This window comes from Sycon ciliatum, chromosome 2 (assembly GCF_964019385.1).
Source record: "Sycon ciliatum chromosome 2, ocSycCili1.1, whole genome shotgun sequence".
Lineage (NCBI taxonomy): Eukaryota > Metazoa > Porifera > Calcarea > Leucosolenida > Sycettidae > Sycon > Sycon ciliatum.
The window spans coordinates 35,649,336-35,671,284 of record NC_088644.1 but is presented as its reverse complement, the minus strand read 5'-3'; the positions used below and the strand labels follow the sequence as shown (position 1 = coordinate 35,671,284).

The 21,949-nt window shown below is 46.3% G+C and overlaps 2 long non-coding RNA genes across 2 annotated transcripts; one reads left to right on the top strand and one right to left on the bottom strand.

Annotated features, from left to right (window-relative positions):
• The first annotated feature begins 6,689 nt into the window (after nt 1-6,689).
• LOC135810864 (uncharacterized) lies at nt 6,690-7,723 on the top strand. Its single transcript, XR_010552431.1, has 2 exons — nt 6,690-6,851; nt 7,335-7,723. It is a non-coding gene; the product is annotated as an uncharacterized LOC135810864 (long non-coding RNA).
• Nucleotides 6,858-8,390, bottom strand: LOC135810865 (uncharacterized). The gene is made up of 2 exons (XR_010552432.1): nt 8,229-8,390; nt 6,858-7,540 (listed from the first exon to the last, which is right to left on the bottom strand). It is a non-coding gene; the product is annotated as an uncharacterized LOC135810865 (long non-coding RNA).
• Between the last annotated feature and the right edge of the window lie 13,559 nt (nt 8,391-21,949).

The following is a 21,949-nucleotide window of genomic DNA, read 5'->3' as shown; positions in this document are numbered from 1 at the left end:
GTATCAGTCGGGGAAGTGAACTGCCTGAAAAGAGAAAAAAACGCCAGACCCACCAGGACTCGAACCTGGGACCCTGCTTGTCATGAGCAATGCTCTAACCACTGAGCTATGGGACCAGGCTGAACCTAGAAGGCGCTGACAAGTTTTTCACTCCAAAGGCAGCTCATAACACGTGCCACACATACTGATGGCACTTGGGTCTTTTTTCCTCCCCCAGGGGACCAACCACGGTCAGTTTCTGGAAACTACCAGAGGTGAAAGAAAGTGATTTAATTTGGAAAGGATTGGGAGAACTTCAAATTCAAAGTATCAGTCGGGGAAGTGAACTGCCTGAAAAGAGAAAAAAACGCCAGACCCACCAGGACTCGAACCTGGGACCCTGCTTGTCATGAGCAATGCTCTAACCACTGAGCTATGGGACCAGGCTGAACCTAGAAGGCGCTGACAAGTTTTTCACTCCAAAGGCAGCTCACAACACGTGCCACACATACTGATGGCACTTGGGTCTTTTTCCCTCCCCCAGGGGACCAACCACGGTCAGTTTCTGGAAACTACCAGAGGTGAAAGAAAGTGATTTAATTTGGAAAGGATTGGGAGAACTTCAAATTCAAAGTATCAGTCGGGGAAGTGAACTGCCTGAAAAGAGAAAAAAACGCCAGACCCACCAGGACTCGAACCTGGGACCCTGCTTGTCATGAGCAATGCTCTAACCACTGAGCTATGGGAACAGGCTGAACCTAGAAGGCGCTGACAAGTTTTTCACTCCAAAGGCAGCTCACAACACGTGCCACACATACTGATGGCACTTGGGTCTTTTTCCCTCCCCCAGGCCATCAGTATGTGTGGCACGTGTTTTGGGGAAATGACCTGGTCGGCCGGCCCGAAACAAGGTTATTCTTTGTTCGGGCCTGACAATGTTATATTTGCAATGGCGAGTATGGGTCAAGCAAACGCAGAGGATGAATATGCTATGGTTTAAGCAGTGTACATGTACTGCAGTCAGTACGCTTGAGTGCTATCCGTGGGTGCACGATCACCTGCAAGTCTGGGCTAGCAAGTTAGGATGTCCGGCACTTTCTGGCTGGGACACGCCTGAGCTCACGGGCGGGTTATCGGGTTAACGGGCGGGTTATCGGGTACCCTTTATCCGCCATACTTTTTCCAAAAACGTTTCATTTGCTTGGGATCGTAAGCGCAACATGTCTTTTGCAGGCATTCTGATAGGAGAGCGATTTTCGGGCAACAATTGCTACAGTAGCCTTCCGGATTTCACGTCGGAAGGATATGCGAAGTCATACAAGTACACTACACCGCGACAAGCACAGTGTGCACAATCACTGCGCTACATGCTAACAGTCGAAATTGTCGTAGCTACAATGGATACCGTGATATGTAGCAGGATTGAACGAGGGAAAACACACTCAAAACTGTGCACTGAACTGTACAACTGTACAAGCAAGCTTCTAATACTGTACCCTACAATCCTACAAGACTATCGGGTACTCGTTTGCTAACGGATCAGCAGCTAAACAGACGGGTACCCGGGTTACCCGGATCACCCCTTTCACCCCTACCTTTGACCCCTATGCGGAAGTCATTAGGGCTACCCAGGAGTACAGTGCAGCGCAGTGAGGTGAGTTGCTATATGTACACCACACATGATTATCAATGGCGAGCAGCGCGTGTACTGGTGACTTACCGTTATGTGAATACGGGTATTGTACAACACGGGTTCCATCCACAATCTTCCTCTGCCATGTAAGGCTAAAGCGGTGCACAAACACATGATCACCATCGTTGAGTTCTAATGGATATTTTGCCACAATCTGGGGTGCCGCCATCTGAAGAGAGAACAAGTATAGCACACATGGAGATGAACAGTGACCAAGCGAGTCAATGCCACGCACGGACCGTGTGGTGCAGCCCCAGACCTGTCAGCACTGGGACGTGCACTGGTGCAGGGCCAGGGCGCCAACTTTACTCACGCGATCCAATTATTATGTCATTGAGAAGCACTGGACATCATTGCTTTTGTAACTTGCTCATCCCTTCCCCTTTTGCGTACGTGATTTTCTTTTCTTCCGTGGTTGGTCTAACCCTCTCCTCAATACAATTGGCTGTCTTGACATGCTACGAGGAGTAGAGATAATTAAATAATTAAATAAATAAATGATGGTACAGGTACAGCATACATTGATCGTTTGCCAATCTGTACGAGATGAGATCTGGCTTCTTCCTGGACTAAGCCACGCAAGCAAAAGTAACTTAGTTAGAGAAGGAAAAGATGAAATTTCCCCCCTCCGGGTATGTACTAGCACTCGCTGGTCTTGCCTTCGTAACTGAATGAAGCTGAGACGGTCTGTTGCGGGTTGAGCCCTACTGGCACAGCCACCTTGTGTGATTACTGCCATTGGCTGTACCTGGTCCTTCTCGCTTCTTTTCTCTCATAATTAATAGGTAGGATTGTCTTTGAAGTAAAAAAATCACACTGAAAAACCCATGCCATCAGATGATTCCATTCGTACAGATTAGCATTCCTGCACTGATAGCGGTGTCATTAGGCCAAAACAAAAACAAAATAGGCTTGTTTCGGATCAGCAACTCCTCAAAAAGGAGACTCGGTCGGCCAGAAGGAAACTTTTCTTGGATACTTTTTTTGGTTCCTCAATCGTTGTGGTGTTGATGGACAAGAACACCTACACATGTACATAGTCATTGTACATTATCATGGCAAGGGTCAATGGCAAAGTTGACTGACTCACTGTTCTTGTACAGCCTGCGGCATTTGGTGTATTCCTGTTTTCGTACATCCTGAGAAACCAAGCAAACGGTTCGAGTGCTTCCAGCTCCGTTATTCTAGCTCGTATCGACCCCCGGGGTTTTCGAGCCGACAGCTGAGATTCTCTGCTACCTTGTGGGTATTTCGATTGTGGAATTCGGTTGAGATTTGACTGAGTTATGACTCGTTGAGTGCACTTGCACATACATGTGTGGCATTGGCACCGTTCGTATACATTTGGGACCAAAAATGTTCAGAATTTGAGAAAAGGTGGCCCGATCGGCTGACTTTAAACAAGGTCTGTTAATATGAATTTTGTTTTGGCCTTACAGTCGACCAACCCTTATAACGATATTCGCATCCGACCAAGAAATATTGTTATAAGTGTAATATTGTTATAAGGGTAACTGGTTCATTCATACACATACATGTACATGTACGTCACAATGCATGAATTTAGTTAGTTTTTTACACTCTTCATGGCGTCAACAACTCTTAATTAAGGTATGTACAATGCACATTATGTACACAGCAAGGTGCCCACTGGTGCCCCCATTGCATTTCGTCATGTCCCAGCGACTTATCAAGTGAAGCTTGCCCTACCTTGACAGTGGATTTTACATATTCCCTGCTGGATATTGTTATAAAATGGAAAATGTCGATTGGTCAGCCCATGTTATATTGTTATAGGGGTAATATCGTTATAGCAACATTGTTATAGAGGTAAGGCATTGTATACAAAAGTCAATGGAGTGATTTGGTTTGACAGAAAAATATCCTTATAAGGGGTTATCGTTATAAGGCCCAAACAAATAATGACCTTGTTTCCGGTCGCCCGACCGGGCCACTTTTTCCCAAATTCTGAAACTTTTTTTGGTCCCAAATGTATACAAACGGCGGCAATGCCATGTGTGCAAGTGCACTCAACGAGTCATAACTCAGTCAAATCTCAACCGAATTCCACAATCGAAACACCCACAAGGTAGCAGAGATTCTCAGTTGTCGGCTCGAAAACCTCCGGGGTCGATACGAGCTAGAATAACGGAGCTGGAAGGACTCGAACTGTTTGCTTGATTTCTCAGGATGTACGAAAACAGGAATACACCACATGCTGTACAAGAACAGTGAGTCAGTCAACTTTGACATTGATCCTTGCCATGATATATGTACAATGTACATGTGTGGGTGCTCTTGTCCATCAATACCAGGAACCAAAAAAAGTATCCAAAAAAGTTTCATTCCGGCCGACCGAGTCTCCTTTTTGAGGGGTTGCCGACCGGAAACAAGCCTATTTTTTGTTTTGGACTAAGGGTAGGTCGACTGTATTGATAAAACCACACTATACTCGTAAACCGATATTGCGATAAGCAATAATAATCGTCACTTGTCTCGGCCGGCACAGCACGTTCGGTTAGCTTTTTCCGAGTCTGGTTGGCCAGATTGGTGGAATATCTGTCACGACTCCTAGATTCTATGCACTGCAGGCTACGGCGTGAAAATTCCGGATTGCAGAAGCACACACACGCACGCACGCACGCATGCACACACACCACACACATGCACCTATGTCACATATTTAGACGCGCGCGTTTATCAGTTCTCTTTTTTCCATCATGCAGTGCCTGCCACACACGCCCGTACCGCAACACTGCAACACTGCAAGTAGACTCGATACGGAACTCCAGGCGGTCTACTTCAGTACTTTAGAGATAGAGTGCAGTGGAATACTGCGGATTCTCGGACACTCTTGATTAGTGCACCAACATTGTAGGTCCAGAGTCCTTACCTCCTTGATTCACTCCTGACGCTAGCGATTCTGGTCGCGATTCTTACAACGAGTGACCGTTGACACACTGCCTACTGTCTGATGAGTAATACATAAGACTAAAAGTAACACTAGCGGCTGTTCCAGACTCCTCTTTGCCACTTCTTCAGGATTTGATTAGTTCTACTTTGAAGTACACAGTCACAGAATCTACAAGTAGTTCAACTACGCGGTTACTTCTTTACTTCTTCTAAACTACCCGTGCTACATGTAGCTCACGACAGCCTACAAAGTACAAGTACAAGGCTACATCGTGCATCCGATCCAGGCCGCGCGCATACTATTACTAGTAGTAGTAAGTACTAAGTAGTACAGTAGTAAGTAGTACAGTGTTGGCAACTGAAATCCGACCTCCTGGGCGGCGCGGCGCCCCGCCCAGGAGGTCGGATTTCAGTTGCCAGCACTGGAGTAGTACAGTAGTACTGACTGTTGTGGACATGGAAATCCGGTCGCACGTCTAGCGGCCCCAGGCCCAGGCCAGGGTGCTGGCCATGCAGCCGTGGAATAAGCGGTACACACATGCGCATACAGCTGAGCGGTGTCAAGTAGGTGTTGGCGGATAATGCTCGGTAATATGGGATATAATGCTCTCAGTAATGCTCCACAAAAGGCCATATAATGCTCCAAATAATGCTGATAATGCTCCGCGGGATGGAATATAAACACCTTAACCTTGCGGTATTGGGCTAAGAAAAACGCTATATTATTGCACCCATGCTATGATAAACACATAATACAATATCAGGTAAACATGTACGCTACAGTCCATTTCAAAACTATAGACGCGTACCTAGGCAAAAACCGTTATGCCAGCATCTATACCACATAAAATCTGTGATCACTTTGTGCATAAATTTTTCCAAATTGGGCGTCTGTTATCCAATCCTTTAGAAACTATAATGAGAGTAATTGTGGAGCGATCCTGAGCAATATTCCGAAAACTATTCTCAAAAAGTTCCAGCCAAATTTGAAATATTTCAGAAACCCTACGCGTCTATAGTTTTGAAATGCACTGTAGGTACAAACACATACAGTTATAATATTATTGAGGTGGCACAAAGAGGATACGCCAAGAAGGACTCCTTGACCAGCTTCTGCCTCTGAGTTTCCCTCTCCAAACGGGACTTTCCTTGTTTGTGTCTTGCGGTAGCAATATGGGACATGATTATACTCTTCTTCCCTGACAATGTTGTATGGCATGCCAGGCACACTAACTTGCCAGTCTCTTTTGAGCGGCTCATCTGGGAACTCCCGCACCCGTGTTTCGGCACTGATGGCCACTTCAGTGCTCTGTCCATGAGCTACTCGCGTCCTTTTGGAAAGATTTTCAGTCTTGGTAATAGCTGTTTTGAAGTGTTTTCTGAAAAGACCGCTTCCTCGCTATCGCGGCAGGATCTGCAGTTTCCAACTCGACGACGTCACTATCATCAGAGGACTCCGCCAAAAGCTCATCTGGAGAAAGCCCAGCTTCCTCCCAATCCCAAGAACGGCATCGCGGCGAGTCAGCCATCAGCGTTGGCTGCTAGTTAGCTGGTCTTACACAATGGTCAATGTCCGGTGAAAGTCCAGCATTACTCTTCGACATCGACAAAGACATGGACTCTTGCTTCGATGAAGAATGTTTTTTTGTAACAATACATTAAAGGGAAACTGAACGCCAAAAATAAGTATGGCTTATCCGAAGGAGAATTGGGCACTGATTCCGATGAGCTATGTCTCGAGCCGATCAGAGAAGAGGAACCGTGTCAAATTTCATAAATAACACCTCCCATATTTGGAAATTGGCCTTGATGACGTGCGTACTGCTTAGCTGTCACCATGGCCATGCTGTGCATGCTCAGCAGTGTAATTGAATGGAAGAAAACAATTACTTTGGTGTTTTGCAGCTCTGTTTCGTTCCCTGACGGTAACCAAATCTAGATGTAGGAATCTGTTGAGCAGGAGAGTGACACATGTCTTCCCGAAGGCTGTCCAGGCTGCAGTGGTGATGAAGAAGACACGATCATCACCCCGAGATCGATCGTAGCGAATTGGAAAACTCATGGTGAATTTGCTTCCACTCCAAGGCAATGTCGAGGTATGAAGGGTGCTTGTACTGCCTTCCAAAGTGAAGAGGAGATGAACATGGCTTTGCATAGCTGTTGTCCTATGCCAACTTACCTACTCTTGCTGGTACCGTAGTGGCATATTGCAAATTTCGTGGACGAACAACTCTAGTCACTAGTGGCTAGTGAGCAACACTAACAGGTGAGATTTTTCAATTCGACAAAAATTGTTTTTGTTTGAGAACTGACAGTGGCAGTCATTAGACTCAGTAGGTGTCTCTCTGCTGCTTCTTTCCCTTCATCGGTAGGGTTGTGCTTGAAGTAAAAATAAATAGAAAATGTGGAACAAAAATCTGATCATGTAATTCGAATTTGAACTTCAAAGTATGTGTACATCAAATCACAAAAATGACTGTCAAGGTGGTGCTGTGCATTGAAAAAGGCTGGGAGCTGGCAGCAATGGAAAGGGTAGAAACGAAACCAGTAATACAGAGTATTCATAAGGTAGAGGGAGATGAAAACGGGAGAGGAGTAGTGAGCACTTCAGTTTGAAGTAGTGTCAATAGACAACATTGTGTTGCATACGTTGTGAATATTGTGTGAATCTAATAATTGTCACGAAATTGATATCCAAAATTATTATCCCCTGAGTAGTATTATGGTGTTCTCCTGTGTTTACATGCAGAGCCTTGACGTTGCTGGACGAGCGACAATATAAATTACATAAACATGTAGCTCGTGATGTGGGATGACTGCCGTATCGCATTGCCAACGCAAACCCATCCTGTGTCAGTGCAGCCATCCAGCAACTTGAACTCCCCGGACCAGATGCCGCTGCAGCTGAACACCATGCCGATGGAAAGCCAGGAGTTGATAGCGAAGCATTCTGGTCTGCACGGTACAAGGCAAAGAACAATTATGAATTATAATGCATTGTAATCTTTCCCACACTTCTTTGTGAAAACAAACAAACAGTGCCATTATCACAACACTTGATCAAGCATCTTGATGGAGGTATTTTCCATTGTGCTGGCTCAGCATCTGCACCAGGAAGACCATGTACACTTACACGTATCTTGTGTGTGTGTTCGTGCGTGTGTGTTTGTGTATCTGTATGTGCACACGTGTGTGTGTGGGGGGAGGGGGGGGGGCGGCGCACATGTGTATGGGTAGGAATGTGTGTGTGTGGGGGGGGGGGGGTACACGCACATGTGTATGGATGTGCGCGCTGCATGCGTGTGTCTGTGGGATGGGGTGGGGGTGCACGCACATGTGTGTGCGCAATACAGCATGTGTGTATGTGTTCGTTGAACACAGGGTGTACTCCTGATTACATAAACTTCGTGATCATTGTGATTTCATGTGCTTTGAAGTTGAACTTCGCAATACATGTACTGATGCTTGATTAGATTTATGTTCCACATGTTCTATTTATTTTATTTTACTTCAAGCACTTGTACTATTCAAGCACAACCCTACCAATGAAGAGAAAGAAGCAGCAAAGACACCTACTGAGTCTAATGACTGCCACTGTCAGTTCTCAAACAAAAACAATTTTTGTCGAATTGAAAAATCTCACCTGTTAGTGTTGCTCACTAGCCACTAGTGACTAGAGTTGTTCGTCCACGAAATTTGCAATATGCCACTACGGTACCAGCAAGAGTAGGTAAGTTGGCATAGGACAACAGCTATGCAAAGCCATGTTCATCTCCTCTTCACTTTGGAAGGCAGTACAAGCACCCTTCATACCTCGACATTGCCTTGGAGTGGAAGCAAATTCACCATGAGTTTTCCAATTCGCTACGATCGATCTCGGGGTGATGATCGTGTCTTCTTCATCACCACTGCAGCCTGGACAGCCTTCGGGAAGACATGTGTCACTCTCCTGCTCAACAGATTCCTACATCTAGATTTGGTTACCGTCAGGGAACGAAACAGAGCTGCAAAACACCAAAGTAATTGTTTTCTTCCATTCAATTACACTGCTGAGCATGCACAGCATGGCCATGGTGACAGCTAAGCAGTACGCACGTCATCAAGGCCAATTTCCAAATATGGGAGGTGTTATTTATGAAATTTGACACGGTTCCTCTTCTCTGATCAGCTCGAGACATAGCTCATCGGAATCAGTGCCCAATTCTCCTTCGGATAAGCGATACTTATTTTTGGCGTTCAGTTTCCCTTTAATTTGTGGACTGTAACCGGGTAAGGCATGTGTGCGTGTGCGCACCTCCACCGTTCCATGCTGGCTCACATAAATTTTGTTTCGTTGGTTCGGCGTTGTTATCTGGATCTTCAAAAAGTTGCTGGCCGAAGATAGACTTTTGGGACCGGAAGTAAGTTTCTCCGAGAGTTTCCACACTGCACATGTGCTGGACCACAGCTATAGCTAGCACTACTGCGCCTGGCACTAGCACTGCGTGCCACGATCTGTTTGGTACCATGCATGATGTGTACGGACCGGTCGGTGGTCTATCGCTTGTAAGTAATTAGTTGTAGTAAGCATGGTAATACATCGCGTAATAAATGTTGCCAATCAAAGACCAACGATACGAATCTGTACATGACGAATTGACGATGTGTGTAGATCTACTACTGTAAAAGCAGAAATTTTCGGTGGTGTAATATTTTCGGTATTCGCCAAAATCGGCGGTTCGGTAGCGGGAAATTTTCGGTAAAACCCGTTCTCCAGGTAGGTGTACTAGTACTACATGTATACAGTATCGGTTGTACCGAAAATTTCGGTGCGTTTTATTTTCGGTAAAAATTGTCGGCACCGAAGTTACCGAAAATAAAACACCACCGAAAATTTCTGCTTTTACAGTATGCAGTCATGTAGAAAGTCGTATAATGCCATTTTTGGCCTCGTAATGCTTTATGATGCTCGTAGTCGTAATGCTCCGGGTGGTGTATAATGCTCGATATAATGCCGGGATTATCCGCCAACACCTAGTGTCAAGCCCAGTTCAAAGTTGATGTCCTGCTATGCTGTCCCCCTTTACAAACCCTTGTCTGGCCTAGGGGCCTGCCCCATCAGCCAGGAGCTGACACACACTGACAGGCAAACAGCTAACTTACAATACTTAGATTAAAGAATGACAGCGACGTTTCCCAGGAAGTCAGCATGTGTCACGATTTTTTACGCCGCTGCGCTGCATGAATCTGTCAACGACGTTTCCGGGATCCCAGGAAGTCAGCATGTACATGTGTCACGATTTTTTACGCCGCTGCGCTGCATGCATGCATGCAGCTAGCTCAGCCGCTTGCAGCGCGCTGGCCGCTGGCGCATGGCCGCTGGCGCTGGCCGCTGGTCGCATGGGATCAACAGTGACATAATCATTATGATTTTATGCCCTGCATGCATGGCATGCACGGCAGCTAGCAGGCCGGGTACGGGACTACGCGGGGGGTCTCTTAGGGGCACTCCGGCTTCATTTTCGACGCCGAGTTTTCGATGCCAAGACGAAGGTACCATATTTCCTCGATTAATAGACCCGGTCTTTTGTTTTTTGAAGAGGGTTGGACCCCCGGTCTCTTATTTGGGCATGGTCCATTATTTGAGCACGGTCCACTATATTTTCATCGGCACATCGCTGGAAATGGTGGGTATAAATTCTATATTATGACGAGTTAAAAACCCACCATTTCCAGCGATGTGCCGATGAAAATAATATTAATAGTGGACCGTGCTCAAATAACGAAAGAAAGCATTAGCCACTACAAAAATTGTAGTTGTACGAGTTGCTTGTGGCGCATCACCCCAAGCTAATATCACGCCACTTCTTCACCACCTCAATGTTTCCTCTTTCCAATATCGATCAGTATTTTTGTTCCTTGTATTCATTTTCCACTGTTACTGTATTAAGCCGGCTGTTTGCTTGCGGTCCGTCTTTCCCATCTGTACGTCTACCCGAACTACTCGCGGCTCTACAACTCATAACATGAGTATCAATCGCTATAGATCTATGTCTGGCTTTCTGTCCTTTTCAAGTAAATCGGCTCTTGTTTGGAATTATTTACCGGACGACCTGAAGTCCTGCACTACTATCGCAGATTTCCGCGTCAAATTGGCTATTTGGCTAAAAGACAGCTTAACTCTTAATCATTGTTGTGATTTGCTTTCAAGCAATGTGCATAATCAGTAACTTGATGTTGCTGTTTTTTTTTTGTTTTTGTTTTTTGGTTTCCCGTTCTCGGGGCCTTCTATTCGGTACTCTTTATAGTTGTACTTCTGTACTGTTGAGCTATCCGAATTCAAATACCGTATATTCTCTATTATAAGCGCCGTGCTTCTATTTTTTCAACACCCCTCTACCCCGTGCTTATATTGGAGACCGCGCTTATATTGGAGACCGTGCTTATATTTTTTCAACCAATATATCCATACAGAGCAAGAAGAAATACATGCTAGATATCATGCATGAAGCATTGATTTCCACCAAGACCGTGCTAATAATAGAGACTGTGCTTGTAATGTTTCGAAAGGTGCTCACAGTGTGCTAGTATTAGAGACTGTGCTAGTAATGGAGACCTGTGCTTATAATAGAGAATATACGGTAAACATTAAAAAAAAAAAAAAAGTTGCGCAACCTAAAATCGCGTCCTTTTTTGATCCACCACGTGCTTTCTTTGTGCGCATGCGCAAAGCGATGAACTCAAATAAGAGACCGGGTCTCTTATTCGGGCATGGTCTACTATTTTTCCGTGAGGCCTCTAGGAGGGTCTACTATTTGAGCATGGTCTATTATACGAGCATGGTCCATTAATCGTAGATTCCGCTAGGACCCGCAGGGTCCGACGTGGAATCGGGGTTACACGAGGAGTGAAGGCGAAGAATGTGACAGTGTGTTTGGCCTCAAATCGCTCTAGTTTTCCATAAATTTCCAGCGGTCTAAAGATAAAAATGCAAATGCACGCCTTGATTGCACCTAGCACCTCTTGCTTTCTTTGGCCTTTTCTGAGCGACCAAAATGATAGTGCAATCAAGAGTAGTGACAGTGAGGGGTGGGTGACACCAGCACAATGGGCGGGAACACACTGTCACATTCTTCGCCTTCACTCCTCGTGTAACCCCGATTCCACGTCGGACCCTGCGGGTCCTAGCGGAATCTACGATTACACTTCGGAGCTTCGGCTTCGAATGTGACAGTGTGACTTTTAAAGTGATCCACCACCTCAACCAAGGCAAGGGCGTAGCCAAGCATTATGCGCGAAGGAGAAGCGCGCATGTGGAGTGAAGGAACAGGCATCTCGCAGAGTGCCTGATATACAGTAAAAATGTCTCTATGTATCGAGGATACACCATATGTACAGGTGCCCTTTAAGTCGGAGACAACTTGAGAAGGGAGAAAAGGGTGACAGTCAATTAAAAACGACTAGCACAGGACACAGATAATAATACTGCGACACTATGGCGACACGACATGCATCCAGCTGCTTCAGCTCGTCTGCCAAGCCCTTGTTGGTAACGAAAGCCTGGTACATGGTGGGTCGGGCACAAGGCACACGTGCATGCAATACCGGCGTATCCGCCATATCAGTACTAAACAGTACGAGACTGATCTGGTAGCTAGCTATGGTTGCGTAGATATTCCAGGATATGTACGATGAAATGCTATCCACAGTAGTACCAGACAGATATGGTTACTTGGAACTGCCGTTGTGCGGAAAGGGCCGCGCTGATATCACAAAAGGTGCTTGAGAAATAGGAATGGCAGTATATTGTTGGCACTGCACAAATGGCAACCATTTGATGTTTATTTTTCATTGCTCACAGAGGTGCATCAGCCACCTCTGACATCGTGATCATGCTTCCAGAACCATGTATCTACAGACAGGTAAACCTGCCTTAACCGGACGCCCGTGGTGCAGCGGAAACTGGTCTATGACATTATTCCGCTTGACATAGGGATGCACGTTCGAGCCACAGCCCTTTGGTGCAGGAACATTTCCCGGTCAATACGGGATTCTGCTTGGTATAGGAGCAAGCAAACACAGGTAGAACTGTACTTGCGAAACAACAAAATGAGCATGGCAGAACGGCATTAAGTTATGGGCGTGACTCTGGGCATGAAACAAAGCACTCGCCGGTGCTTGCAAAGCCACGAGACCATCGTTCATCATCAATGGACTAATGGTTAGAGTGTGGCAAGGCCCCCGACAGGGCCTGCCCACTGGCGTGACGGAAGCCACCATATCTACAATGATCGCACAGTCCACAGACATGGGTGGATGCGAGTTAGGCACAGACATTGGAAAGGCACTCCTGCTTTTCATGAAATTGCCCTGACCACACAAGGAAGGCACGACTCAGGGCAAGAAACAAAGCACTCGCTGGTGCTTGCAAACCCACGAGACCATCGTCCATGGATAGTGGATGGATGATAGAGTGGTTAGAGTGCGGCAAGGCACGCGACAGGGCCTGCCCACTGTAGAGACCATCGTCCATCGACAGTGGACGGATGGTTAGAGTGTAGCAAGGCACGCGACAGGGCCTGCCCACTGGTTCGACCATCGTCCATCCGCAGTGGATGGATGGTTAGAGTGGCTAGAGTGTGGCAAGGCACGCGACAGGGCCTGCTCACTGTAGACTATCGTCCATGGACAGTTGACGTATGGTTAGAGAGCGGCAAGGCACACGACAGGGCCTGCCCAGTGGTGTGACCATCGTCTATCGACAGTGGATGGATGGCTAGAGTGTGGCAAGGCACGCGACAGGGCCTGCCCACTGGTGAGACCGTCGTCCATCGACAGTGGACGGACGGTTTGAGTGTGGCAAGACACGCGACAGGGCCTGCCCACTGCCGTGATAGAAGCCGCCGCATATCCGCCATGTCCGCGTCGTCCATCGATGGGGTTGGATACCAGTTACTTGTAGGTACAGAGATTGGCAAGGCACTCGTCAGGGCCTGCACAATGACGTGACGGAAGCCGTCTGTTGATGTTGCTACGCGCTAAGCGCAGAGCCTGGGCAAGGCACTCGAAAGAGCCTGCCGAACTCGTGAAGGCCGCCCTGACCGAACAGGGAAATCGTGACTCGGGGCATGAAACAAGGCACTCGTCGGTGCTTGCAAACCCACGGAACCATCGCAGCGTCGCCATCAGCATTGGCCGCCGAAAAGGCCGAAATTTCCATATCGGCACAAACTAGTTACTTCAGCACTTACCTACACGATCCGGTAGGAACTCTTACTAGTCCTAGGCCTGGACTGCGAGCTTCAGCTTCGGAGTCATCATTAGACAATAGACACTGCCATAGCGGCAGTAGAAGACTGAAGTCTCAAGGATACTAGACAAAGGAAAAAGGTAACCTATCAGCAAAGAAGCGAAAGAAAAGGCCAAAGAAAGCAAGAGGTGCTAGGTGCAATCAAGGCGTGCATTTGCATTTTTATCTTTAGACCGCTGGAAATTTATGGAAAACTAGAGCGATTTGAGGCCAAACACACTGTCACATTCGAAGCCCAAGCTCCGAAGTGTAATCGAGGAAATACGGTAGGTGAAAGAGAAGACCCCTCGAACAAGAACGAGTCTCCAGAATTGTTGTAGGCCTTCCAGCCGGGACTTTCCCTCAACATGCAGCACACAGACTAGGGCGAGTAGGCCTATACTAGCCTAGGGTCAAATCACGTTGTTCATGACGTAAGAAATCTGCCATGTGGGCGCGCCACTGCACACAACATGCGTGCTCTTGAGCTGGACATCAAGATGCACTTGTTCCGATCTAGATCAACGGGTGATCCATGTAAGTGCAGGTGCGCTTGATCAAGGTGACTCGGAACAACTGCAGTGCTGAACCGTGATCTACGAGACCTGGCATTATTGTGTCACGAAGCACGTGATTTCATCATTCCTCTTGCAGTAAAATCCAAAAACTACACGCAAAAATTCAGTCACTTTTGCATCAACTGTTGCACCGAAAAATGTTGGTGGCGCAAGGAGAAGCTTGTCGTTTGGAGTGACAAGTGATCACCGCTGCTTTTCCTTGTCAGAGTCAACAATACACTTTGTTCTGCAGCGTTGGGAGTGCTGTTGGAGTAGAAATTGCTGACTAGACGTCGCGGAGGGGCGAGCTTTCCTGCGCAGGTATGAGTTTGGACGTATTTCAGAATGGTCGAGTGGAAAAATTCAAAATTGTTTATTTCAAGAAAACCCAAAAAGGATGATGGGGGACATGTCCTCAGTGCTAGAAGAGGTGTTCTACTATCTGCCGGTGTATAGTGTTTGCTAATTGAGGACGTAGCTCGCAGTTTTATCAGCGCTTGTAATTTGGCTATTTTCAAGACGATCATTTGTGGCGTCAAGGGATGATTGCCCTCGTCTTCTGGGATGCTGGCGTGGCTAAGTGGTGCTGCCCCAAGAACTCTTCTAAGGTGAGGTAATGTTGACTTGATGGAGTTTTGTTCGTAGCTTGTTCTTGTACGCTGTGCCGTAGCTCGTTTGTAGACCCATAAATCGTGCCAATATTGGGCCAATATTGAGGGGTATGCCAATTTCATGGTTCCCTTCAAAAGATTTTGTGCCGGCTTTGGAATGTCGATCTACACCCCAAAGCAAACCTACCTGCAAAATTTGAGCGAAATCTGAGAGATCCACTTGCACATATGTTCTGGTTTTCTCAGACATGCTCTCGAAAGAGTCACCACCACTCACCAGCCAAATAGGACATTGTGTCAAAGTATTGAACGTTTTCGTTCCCTTCTTGTCAAAATACTTCAGGGAATGATGGAAATACGCTAAAAGACTACAACTATAAGGAAAAGAAGTTCAGAAATATATCACTCCAATTATGCCTCTGTGCTGCGCTGACGAGTCCACAAAGGACGAAACAGTTCTGTCCGCAGATTGAGTATTTCGCTCCTGCTCTTGTAGCAGTTGAGCACTCTTGCGTGGGGTAGTGCCTTTGCTGTCTGCGTTATGCAGAGCTCACTGACTTATCGGTTTGAGCACTCTGGCAAGGTACGTTCGGGCCTGATTGGAAATTTTTATTTCCATTGCTATCAGGTTCGGCCTCATTTCCTCTGTGCTGCGCTGACGAGTCCACAAAGGACGAAACAGTTCTGTCCGCAGATTGAGTCACTCTAATTATGTGTAGAAGTGACAGGAAAAAATAGATGTGTAGAATCAAGAAAACAGCATGCAAATCCAATAAATGACAAAAACGTAGTGACAAGAAAAAGAGAGAAATATCAAGAGATCAAGGGATCTATTTCGCACCTTCACGACGAACAGTGCCAAACAACTGCAAAGCAGGGGCGTCAGACACGGTACGGTTACTACGGTATTGACTGTACCACTATTTGCTCCAAGTACACCGTGAATCAATAAAATACACTGATCTGGACACTAAAAACTCCAAAAAATTTCGGCTCAGCAATTCCTTCCCCACAAGTAAACTGTACTGCAGATCTGGCCGTACCACCCTAAAATACCTTCCAACGCCCCAGAAAGACAACACATTCTCCTTCTGAACACAAAGCTCAGGGTCTAACTTACGTATGTACAAAGCTTCCAACACGGCAAGATGTAACAAAGACCTACCACGCGACAAAACAGAGAATACATCATCGGAATACCACTCACGACAACTAGCACTGCCCGACAGGTGACACTTGATTGCCGAGGTACCGTTTCCCTGACCCGACGACTTGGCCGTTGTCACCTCCGATCCTGCCGCTTACATCTTGCCGTGTTGGAAGCTTTGTACATACGTAAGTTAGACCCTGAGCTTTGTGTTCAGAAGGAGAATGTGTTTCAAATCTTTATTCTCACGATAGTGTTGTCTTCGCAGTTGTTTGGCACTGTTCGTCATGAAGGTGCGAAATAGATCCCTTGATCTCTTGATATTTCTCTCTTTTTCTTGACACTACGTTTTTGTCACTTATTGGATTTGCATGCTGTTTTCTTGATTCTACACATCTAATTTTTCGTGTCACTTCTACACATAATTGGAGTGACAAACAAGGCCGGTCCTGGAAGCTCGTAATTGGAGTGATATATTTCTGAACTTTTTTTCCTTATAGTTGTAGTCTTTTAGCTTATTTCCATCATTCCCTGTAGTATTTTGACAAGAAGGGAACGAAAACGTTCAATACTTTCACACATGTCCTAATAGATGACTTGCACAAAGATTGTCTGGGTTCGAGACCATTGGAGACGGGGCAAGTGGACCTTCTGACTCTGACTTTTTTACTTCCCCACTTTTTGAGTTCGTGACTTTCGAAGTTTCGCTTTTTGCCTGACGAACACTGGGCTAGTTTTTTTGGCCATCGTCATGCCGAAGCGCTGCTGCGCTCGTGAATGAACTAGCAGACGAGAGATGGAACTGAGGCTCCCATTCCATACGTTCCTTTCCGAGCCGGCCGGGCGGGAGGCAGAAAAATGAGGGAATATTATTTTAGTATCATTGACATTGGTGTAGGCTGCAACAAGCACGTCGTGGTCCTGAAGTGTGACTACTTTCCCGCAGTGGAAGCGAAGTCAAGCACAACGAAAGTTTGTGGACGTCTGAGAAAGAACTCGATTCCCTTTCAATCGGCTGCACTAGCTCCAGAGCGACCCTCTCCTGAGGACAGACTGCGGAGAGGCCAGGAACTTGCCGAGTGGCGAGTGGAAGCCTAAACCACGAAAATGAAGGGTGGAAGGACTGAGTATGAGAGCCAGATGGCCTTTAGTAGTACTTCAAGTAGTATCTGAGTTGAAGGAGAGAACAAGTGTGCTGGAGAAACGCTGCGAAGTCCTCAGGCCTGATGTGTACTAGCTACTGTTGAAGTCTCACTTGTTCCGATATGAACATTTCGTCAGCCCTTACTCTGAGCAGCTGTATCTAGGCTTGGATCTAGGCGAGAGACATAGCATTGTAAACCTTACTGAAGCCATATGTATCCGATGCCTGGCTCTAGTGAGAAAGCAGTTTGGCGCAAGCTCGCAAACTATGATTGAATCAGGGAGCGGTGGGAAGTCACATTATACCTCTTCATGATCAGCTGGTAATGACGACGATGCGGCTCCGGCTGGGTCTCATGGGAAAGTAACTTGCATACCTGTTTAGTTGCAACGAGGCAACGGTACCCCATGTACTGAAGACATGATTGAACTACATTTCATCTCCTCCTGGGAGAATGTGGAACAAATAATGCCAGAGTGTGTCTGATACACATCACAGTCTGCTGAGTATGTTCATTATTGTGGACGTAACGTAACTGCGCTGTGAGGTACCTTCTGCGTTGGACCTACAGTTGAGCCACTACTCTTCTTACAAATTCCATACAACGATGAAAGGATTGGTTGGAGCATCATCAAACAGTGCATTCGCCTTCATCATACACTGGCTCCGTTGCCTACAGTAATTCACATCTTGACGGGGCGCGCTGGGACGATACGGAAGGAGCGGCGGGAACCATTGGAGTGCTCATGATGCTGGTTAGCGGAGACGGATGTGAGTGTCAGGAACGGGAACGCGAACGCACTACTGAACAGATCAGGAAGCGATGGAAGAGTTGAATCTGTTCAGCCTTCCATGCCGTGTACAGGGACACAAGCGTAAAAATGGCTACATTTCGAATGTGAACTGGCGATGGCATTGTGTGGCGACGAACACAACTGCAACTGTTCAAATTTCAGCATTTCGAACATTATGCTTCCCACCGAATGGCTCACATGACGGAGTTGGACATTACCAGGCTAGGATTATCATTTGCTGTATTTATGGACAGTCCTTGAGTTTACAGATGAAGTGCTTTATCTTTTACCTGTCGTTCCTTTAGTGTGGCACAATGTCCACGGCTGCTTTCTTGTCTTCATAACAGACTGGTATAATCAGCATGATTCTGCTTTATTAGAGAAGAAATATAAATTTCCTTTCGGAAAGGAAGCCCAGAAACGTAAACCCCCATGGACTGTGCTTTATGACTCTCGTCCATCGACGTTAACCGTCGCAATAACTGCTGCATGTACATTGTATGTTGTGCTGTGCGAACCGTACAAGATTTTAACAGCTCACCCACGCCTTCCCAACAGGCTCCTATATCCGTACCGATAGCGTTACATTGAATATGAACTTGGCTAGCACAGTTATCCTTCGTTCTTTTGATGGCGGTGGGTAGCATGGAACTTGACTTGTTCTTGGGATCCTCGTGCAACACTTGCTGTTCCCGGATGCCATATTATTGGGTGCATCGAGGTTGCTTCTATGCTCACTGTTGTTTAGTAAGACAAATTTTTCATAACTATTTCACCGAAAAATATGGCAAGAGTATTTTGGGTTGGTTTGGACGCCTGGCTTCTCTTCACATAATATTAGGGCTCAAACGGTCACGGTTTTACCCCTGACGGTTAACTGCTCAGCTAACGGTCGGTTAACCGGTTATAACCTATAAGCCACGGCAATCCTGCGGACTCTTTTTTAACCGTATATTTGACTATACTCATTCAAAAAATGTACCCTATTCAGTACAACGCACACTTGTACATTCTCTTGCATGCTCATTCATACATACTCTCACACCAAGAGACCAGATATGACCGAGTTGACAGCCCAGAAATTGCGTACGCATGCGACAGCCCGCGAAAGTGCACACTTTGCAACGACCTGATACTTGAAAAATTGACTGAAAAGTTACTGCGTAACCGTTATCTTTATCGGTTAGCCGTTAATTCTTCGTAACCGGTCTGCAACCGGTTAATCGGACTAATCGTTTGAGCCCTACATAATATACAGTCATGTACTTCCACTAACCCTACAACTTACAAGTGCACATTACTCATGAGCTGCTGAAGTCGTGACTCGTGAAGACAGTGACTAGGCCTTGGCGGATAATGCTCGAAAAGGTGGCAGATTCTGCTTTTTTCCACCGAAATTGGCAGAACCATACAAACCTTATGGCGGGCAATTCCTCGAATTCTGCTCCATTTCTTTATCCACATACCAAACATGCATGAAACTTACCAGAAAAAGTACCGAATTCTGCCAATTTTTCTGCCGGCATTATCCGCCAAGGCCTAACAGTGACGCGTGACGGTACTGATCATGTACAGTCATGTACATCATGTACATGCCGTGCACCGTTCATTCATGCTGACAAAAAAAGTACACTACAGACGGTGTACTGTATACCCTGCATGCCGCCCTGTGCACCCAGGCCACACTGCGGGCACCCTAGTATAATAATAGGGACTTCAATTGAAAAATCAAATTCGCGAGTTTTGCATAAAACGCTAGTTTTTCTAAACCGGGAAGAATCGAGAAACAACCTGTGAAAATTTGAACCCAAAATTCCAAGGCTATCTAGAGTTATAGACCACCCTTTTCAGGTGATCTACGGATATTTCCCCTAGTTTGAGGGGATTATGGCTCATAATCCCCTCAAACGAGGGGATCTCATATCCACAGGAAATCCTGTGGATCCCCTCGGACGGTGGGTCGGACCCAGTCCTTCTACCAGCATAACCAAGAGAGCTCCCTTGGCTGCTGCTTGAATATGCAAGAATGGGCCTTCCAGATAAGGTCTAAAAAGGGGAAGTGGCTATAGTTGTCAAAAGAAAAGCATATTGGTGAAACAAAACTAGGGAAGTGGCAATCTTTCTATCAGCAACAAACAAGAGCATCTTAATTTGCAACATGCTACATGAACCATGTGAACCGGGTGTGCCGAACACCGGTAACCATAGAGACACACTACACTCTCATATAGATACTGGTTATAAATAGACCGAGTAAGGAAAATAATCCAATAGCCTATGGAGAGCAAAAGAAATTGAGTCAATGACAACAAATGCTCGTCCAGCACACGAGTTGTCATAGAAACATTGAACGAAATGACAAAGACGCATAGTAATGAGCATCGCCATTCAATGCAAACTTTGGTTTCTAGTACCATGTAGTACAGTGTTTGGAAAATTCCTTCTTTCACAGACCTGAAAGATAAAATTTAATCTTTGCAGCAGTTAGCCTACTACTAACTCAATGTCATTGGTTCTACATGTACGTGTAGATGTACCCATTCACGCTCTACTGGTCTTGTCAAATTTGTTCCACACAATCACAAACAATCCATCTTATTTCGGATACTCTTACACCATTTGGCTAAGCCATGGGACGGACGTCAGTGTCTGACAATTCTTCATTGTAGTCTTTGATTTGTAGGGAATAAATCGCCTCCACGCCGGTAGGTGACAGACGAACAAAGCACCTCAAATTGTTTTCAAATAATTACAATATCTACTATTTCGTCGTCTTCACTTGATCGCGGCTATCAGTATCGCTTTTCCCCACGGTCTTGTCAGCTACCAACAAGCAGCAGAGTTCATCAGGCTTCGTCTTGGGAGACAAACCAAAGAAAGTGTGTGACAATCCGCATTCGCCTCAGTCAAACCAATAAGTGGACCAAAACCTGGAGAGGCGACGAACAAACGACTATATCAGAACTACCGGTACTTCTGCGATTCGCGTTCGGTGTTCCGTTCACAGTGCACTGGTTCATGCTGCATGCAGCGCTGCTGATCACCCGAAAAGTGTGGTCTATAGTCTATACAGGATATTGCACAGTGTCCGCGAGGATTATTTTTCATAATCCCCGCGGCGCTGCGCGCCTAGGGGATTTGAAAAATAATCCCCTCGGAACCGTGCAATATCCTAGTCGATCCGCGATATTCATGTTAAAACAAAATGGCGTCACGATTTATTGAAAGTGGTATAGTTGGTGATACGAGTGTTCAAACCCATTTGAACTTCATACTGTTCGTCTTCTTTTTGACATGCTCTCTTTCCATCGTCCTTAGCTTTTGTTTGTTGCGAGCTGTTTTGGCTTTCTCCTATACCTCTGGGGGATGCCAAGTGATGGTTTTGAGAGGCTGGTGATGGCTGTGAGCGAGAGTTTGCCGATCGGCGTCGTCCTCGCTATAGCGATGAAAATACTAGTTACTGCGCACCTGGCAGATATCACAACACGTCGGAGCGTCCAGGAGCAAAGGAATCTTGGGTTTTCACTGGAATCTAGTTCCTCCAGCATCGTGTAGCCCACCGTCGGTGAATGGCGGTCCAGAAAGGTCGAACCTGGTCTTCTGCAGCATCTCGCAGTCCTGCGAGGCACACTGAATACGCCTGTCATGTATTCTACAAATAAAAATCACGAAGTAGTGGACTTTACAGTGATGAGTCTATCCTGTATGCTGCAAAAGACACAGGACATGTGACTGGTGTCTGTACACTCAGTGACTGGACGCCAACACCCCAGTCTTCTCCTGCAGGATCTGTTTGACATTGACATGCAGTAGGTCGGCATTGACCTGGTTTGGCAGCTATCG